Source organism: Furipterus horrens, unplaced genomic scaffold, assembly GCF_987537825.1.
Source record: "Furipterus horrens unplaced genomic scaffold, mFurHor1.1.pri manual_scaffold_5, whole genome shotgun sequence".
NCBI lineage: Eukaryota > Metazoa > Chordata > Mammalia > Chiroptera > Furipteridae > Furipterus > Furipterus horrens.
This window is the reverse complement of record NW_028327175.1, coordinates 183645448-183651675: the sequence shown is the minus strand read 5'-3', so window position 1 is coordinate 183651675 and position 6228 is coordinate 183645448.

Below are 6228 nucleotides of genomic sequence, written 5' to 3'. Positions count from 1 at the left end.
AGCCTGCATGGGGGGGGGGGGGGGGAGTCCCACCGTGGCTGCCATTGTTTTGTACTATTTGGAGACAAGGCCCCAAGCGGCTAGTGTCTCTGTTGCACAGAAGTGGGTACTTGGTGGCAGAGAGAGGTTTAAGTTGGCACCTCATTCAGGGTGCGCCCCCTCCTCCCTGCCCCGTTGCCCAGCTTAGTGCTGTGTCCCAATCACCATGGACACCACATACTATGCTGGGTAAAAATTTAGGGGTCCCTCACCCCTCCTTTTTCCCTCTGCAGCAGGTGGGGGAGGGCCGATGCTGAAGGTGGAAGCTGACAGAAAAAGAGGCGCAGGGTGACTGGGATGAAGGGCAGCCTAGCCCCGGGTGCTGGGGTCTGGCCTGCGGTCTGGCCTCTGCTCTCCAGGTCAGAAGGAGCTGCAAAGCTGAGAGGTGAGGAATCCCGCAGCCCCGAGTGCTCTTCAGGGTGCCTGTCCTGGAGCAGGGCGTCCCCGGCAGCCAGAGCGGCTGTGGAAACCCAGCTCCTGTCTGCAGGCCCAAGAACCCCCCAGCTGTTCACTCCAGCGGGGCTCCTCATCACACAGAATGCCCATTCTGGGTGGGCCGTGCTGCTGGCCACACAGAGACTGAAGCCCTAAGAGCCCAACAGAAGTTCAGCTAACTGGGAACACAGACCGCATTGTGGGCACAGCCCCCAGACCTCCGGGAGGCCACCTCGGTACTACTAGGGCTGCGGTCACTCAGCAGGCACCAGAGCCGGTGGTTGGAGCTGGCCTCTGTCTCCAGACCTGGCTCAGAAGGGTTGGGAAGCATTCCTCCTCCACTGTGGCTTCACAGGTCCTTTGGGACTTCCTCTCTTGGCATTGCCTCAGTAACCCTTGCAGAGGGCCAAGGAGGAGGCAAGAGTGAGTGTGCCTTCACCAACACCTGGGTTCTCCCTCCAGGGTGACAGCTGGCCCGGCCTCCCAGACAGCATACCCAGTTCCACGGGGTGTCAGATGCACCGCCAGCTGAGGAAAGGATACTGTCCCCACCCCAGGAGTGCTCCCACCTGGCCTCAAGATGGACAGTTTGCCTAACAGGGTTAATTCAGAGCGGGAGGCTCAGCCACAAGGGGGCATGGAAGCCTGTAGGAAACCTTCCCTTTAAGCTGGAGTTAGTGCTTGGGTCTGCCCCTCCCCAGGCCCACAGGGGCTAGCGTTCCAGGGACCAATCCTGCCCACGTGGTCTCCAGCAATAGCCTCAAGCCCCTCGTTCTGCTGGGTTTTATTTCCAGAATCGGAGTGAATGTCCTTATTTATTATCCCCTGTGCCTTTCCTTTCCCCTCTTCATCTGTATTTTGTTGTGCTCGAAAGAGACCCCAGCAACCAAGAACCAGCCTCCAGAGCCCTAGACCAAGCCTGACTCTCCCTCAGCTTTCCTTTGCTTCCAGGAGAAAGTCCACTGGAAAAAAAATAATACCTTGTTTATACAGAGAGGACAGAACTCAGCGGGAAAATGGGGATATTCTATGCACCAAAGCTGCTTCTGAAGCAGAAAGCAGCAAGGTTCTTGGTGGTTCGTGCTGCCTTATTTATATTAAAGAATTAAATTCTTGCAAAGAGGAGAAAATGGTCACAGTATTTGTTTTTAACTTGTGGAAACCAGTGAGGTTCCGAGGGCAGAGTTGGGAAGGGGGGTGGATTTCCTATTGACGAGCAAAAGCTTTCACTCCTTTTTATCTTAGGCTTTCAGGAAACTTTTATTTTTTTTAAATAAGTGAAATAGGACAATTCTAGCCCATTTCTGCGGAAGCCTGCGGAGTTCCAGAAAGGGCCTTGGAAGGCCACTGCAGGGTGGAGTCCAGCCCAAGACTTTGTCTGACAGAGCTTGATGTGTGCAAAGAAGTGTGAGAGCTGGAAGTAACGGAAGCTTTTGGTTTTCAAGGAGAGAGATTTTCTTAAATGGAAGAGTTTTAGCCCTTTAGGACACTTAGGCCTGTCCACTAAGGACAACTCTGCCATTTTTCTCCTCTTTCTTTCTTCCCCAGGATTCTTGGCTTCGCCCAGCATCTGCTCACTTGCTGAAGCACAGTCCGGGCTGAGAACTGGGGACGAGCACTTTGGTTCCTAATTAAGGTGTCATCAGAAACACCTGAAGAGCTTGGTCAACTGCCCACACCCCACCTTGAACCTACGTGGTGCCCAGACAAGGCTTTATTTCTAAAACTCCCACTAGTGACTGATGACACCCTAGTTGAGGATGGCTTTTCACATCCTTTTAAAGAAAACTCATGGTCTGATTTCCCTGTAGAGCTACTGAAAGACAGATCTGGGAGAAGCCAATGATCCTGCTTGGGATCCATCACCCAAGTGGCATCAGCTACACCACAGCTTCCCACAAGCACCCTCACACTCATACCAGTGATGGGAGAAGCACAGAGGAGGAAGGAGGGAAAAGCTGGGGAGTGCTTTCTTTCTAGCAGGTCATTCATGGTCTACAAGCATTCATTGGGAACCTCACATGCATGAGGCATTATGGGAGCTAGAAAAATAAGTAGGACCAAACCTGTCCCTGGGAAGAACAATAAGGTAGCCTCCCAAATGCTCACCTGTGAAAAGTGCTGTAAGAAAGATGGAAGTGTGCTGCTGGTGGGGTCAGAGGGGAAGCCCAATTAGGGCCTGCCTTTCCAGGTGTGGCCTCGCACTAACCACACTGTTACCACCTGGTGCAGGTTTCTGGGCCTTGCTGCAGACTTCAGTGGAATCAATCGGAGTCTGGCTCAGGAACCTAAACTGCCAAGTTCCCCAGGTGACTCTGAAAGTTCAAGAACCACTGATATCCTAGAGGGATCATGGAAGGCCTCATGGTAGGGGGCTGCCCAATGTAGCTTCTGAAAGATGGGAAGCACTGGTAAGAAAAAGCATTCCAGCCAGAACTATGGAGCAAGGGTGGGAGAGCATAACAGATTTAGGCAACACTGAAGTAGCACCTACTGTGTGCCGGCACACTTCTACGCACCTTTTTATAAAGTCATTTAATTCTTATGTCAACCCTATGATGTGAGTGCTATTATTTTCCAGATGAGGGAACTGAGGCACAGAAGGGTTAAGTGACTTCTCCAAAGTCACAGGGTGGTAAGTCGCAAAGCCAGGATTCATCCCCAGGCAGTGCTGGAATATGCGCTGATATATACTGAGAAATAGCAAATGAGTTTGAAAAATGTTGAGTGGGACTGACCACAGCCTTGAACACTAAGGTGAATTTGAACTTGATAAGTTATTTCATCATAAAATTTAGGCTTAATAAAATGGCAAGCTATTGGCGGTCTTTGAGTGAAAGAGCAACTTGATTTGCCCCAAACTAGGAAGTCCTGACCTATATGCTCAGCACTCTTAAGCTCTGAAGTGCCCTGGGGGTTCATGGCTGGCTTCCAGAGAGGGGTTTGGTGGCAGCTGTGGCAGCAGTCAGTGAATGTCCCAGAAGTCCTAACTGAAGTCACGCTGAAGGCTGTGATTCAGAGCATTCTCATGCTCCGTCCGGTCTCCACCTCATGGGATAGAGCTGGAAGGTTGTTTGGTTTCTCCAGCAGAGAGAGCCAAGAACCACCCAGTGAAGGAAATGTGTGCCTTCAACTCGAACTTGCCTCATCCCCACACACTTCACCCTCTGCCTTGACCCACTCTGCCACCCCGGAGGGGTATCTTTTAGAGTTAAATATTTTCATTGCCAACCAAAGATAGCTTATTTTCCTAACTAGTTTTGTTGTTGTTTGTTTGTTTTAATAAAAATAATAGTCATGAGAAAAAAATTTCAGCCACTGCCAGAAAAATTAAGTAACAGGTAAAAGCTTCCACTCCTGACTTCTCAGTCCATTCCCCAGCAATAACCAGGGTGAAGTTTCTTGTATATACTTCCCAAATTTTTCTGTGTATGTATCACGTGTGTGGATACATCGCTTTTGTCCTTGTTGACAAATTGCATTGTACCATCTAACTTTCCTTGGATGTCTTTTTTGAACATTTCACTGTACCATGTTCTTTAATATAGCTGCTTACTATCTCCCTGTGTGTATGGATTTACCCAACCTCCCCTACTGAGGAACACTTAAGTGTCCTACCCCACCTCCACTTTTTTATCTTTTTGTTTTTGTAAACAACACTGCAGTGAACATGGTGCATTAAAGCCTGTTTAGAGTGACCTTTTCTCTCCTGACAATCGGCACATACTGTACTCAACAACACACTGTCTATGGATCCACCCCCAAGCATCTGAGCATAAAAATAAACTATTGCCCGGGACTTATGCAATCCTCATGACACCAGAGGCAGGAAAAGGCATTTTTAACCAAATACAGCTTGTGTTCCACCCTGGGTCAGGCACTGTGTTAGGAACAGAAGTATAAGACAAGGACTGTGTCCCTAAGCAACTGGGTCTGTTAGGAGGACAAGACCAGTGGCCACAACGTAAGTCAGAACAATGAAGGATGGTGGTAGTTGCAGGTGAAATGGTGTGGCTCTGACCCCGGCATGGCACGTGGGGAACAGAACCCAGATCAGCTTTGGGTTTGGGTTTGAATTTAAATAGTTTTAGCTCCTTACACATGGGAGAATGTGAAGAACCTCTGCAAAGAAAATCCAATCAATGGAATTCTGTCCCCAAATGCTGTGTCCCGTTCACTGAGTCCAGGGCTGGTTTATTGCCTCCTGCACAATGCGGGACCCTTGCTTTATAGGTGAAACACATTTTTCCATCGCTGATGTTCCTCTAAGCCCCACAAAGAAACCAGGAAATAAAACTGTCAACAACAAATTATCTCCCAACAAGATGCAACCGCATAAACCTCAAAAATGTTGAAAGATACGTATTTCTACTTTTCTTGATAGGAAAAGAGGTCTTTAAAGTGCAAGGTGAGATTTGCAGGGCAGGGGTTGGGTAGGATTGTGGGAAAAATTGGATCCCATTCATTTCTTTAAAACCCACCAATCTGATATTTTAGGTTTCTCTTGGGGTAACTATTGAAATAGAAAGCAATGACGTACTTCCTGCCACTTCTCACAAGCCACCCTTGGGCCTCTCTTCCCAGCTGGCCAGAGATGACTCACCCAGCCCCCACGGCCTCATTGCTCACCTACTCCTGGAGAGTGAACTGAGCTGTGTTAGGCCCAAGGACTCTTGAGACAGTGGTTGGATTCCAAAAGGCTGACAGTGAGCTTGGGTCTCTCCCAGGAGTCATGATTAGTGGTGAATTCCCCAGGAATGGAACCTACAGGTCAGCCCTGATATCTCCCAGCCAAGGACATGAGTCAGCCCGTATATACCACCTGCCCCAGAGAGGTGATAGCAGAAGGCTTAAGAAGAGCCTGATTCAGGGCCATGGAGGTTGGTGGTGTTCATTCCTCCTGATATTCACAACTTTGTCTGGAACAATTCTTAAGAAATCCTCTCCACACATTTGTCTCCTAAGACTTTAAGCAACAAAGTGGCTCAGGAGGCTCAGCCTGGATGCTTAGTGATCCAGAGGGAGAGACAAGAAAGAGTAGACCTCTGCCTTGTCTCCATGTGCCCACTCTGTGGCCCACTCAGGTCCACAGGTAAGGCTCTGCCCACTAGGTACCCCAACTTCTCCCACAACAAAGCCATGCAAAGACCAGCGAGACTGAGTCCAGAAAGTATACATAACACAGGGGCTAAGAGTCAGGCTCTGTGTTCAGATCCCCGCTGTGCCATGTCCTAGCTCAGCAAGTCTCAAAATTTCTAAAAGCCTTGGTTTGACCTCAATTTCTTCTCCTATAAAATGGGAATAATGCTGTCCACCTCATAGAACCATTGAGAAGACTGAGTAAAAAGGGCCCAGGTGAGGCACTTAGCTTAGGTCCTGCTAAATAATAAACTCAACTATGAAAATGGCAGCAGTTAGTACCCTTGCTCTTAGGAGAGCCCCTCATAGCCAAAGTCCTTCTTCCTGGTTCCCCTACTGGTGACAAGGCTGTCTGTCCCTCAAGTACCTCCTCCCACCACACTCTATCATGTGTGAGCATGTCTTCCCTGGGGGCTTCCTCAGCACAGAGCATGAGACCCACAGGAGCGCCAGGCGCATGCTCAGGAAATGCTTGTGACCTTGACCAAAGGAGGTTTGAGGCGCTGGCCTCAGTTTCAGGGAATGGCAGGGTCCTCTTGTCTTGACCCCTCTTACCTCCCTGCTCTCCTAGTCCCTTGTAGGAGAACAGCCAGATCCTAGACTGCCTAGACTGGC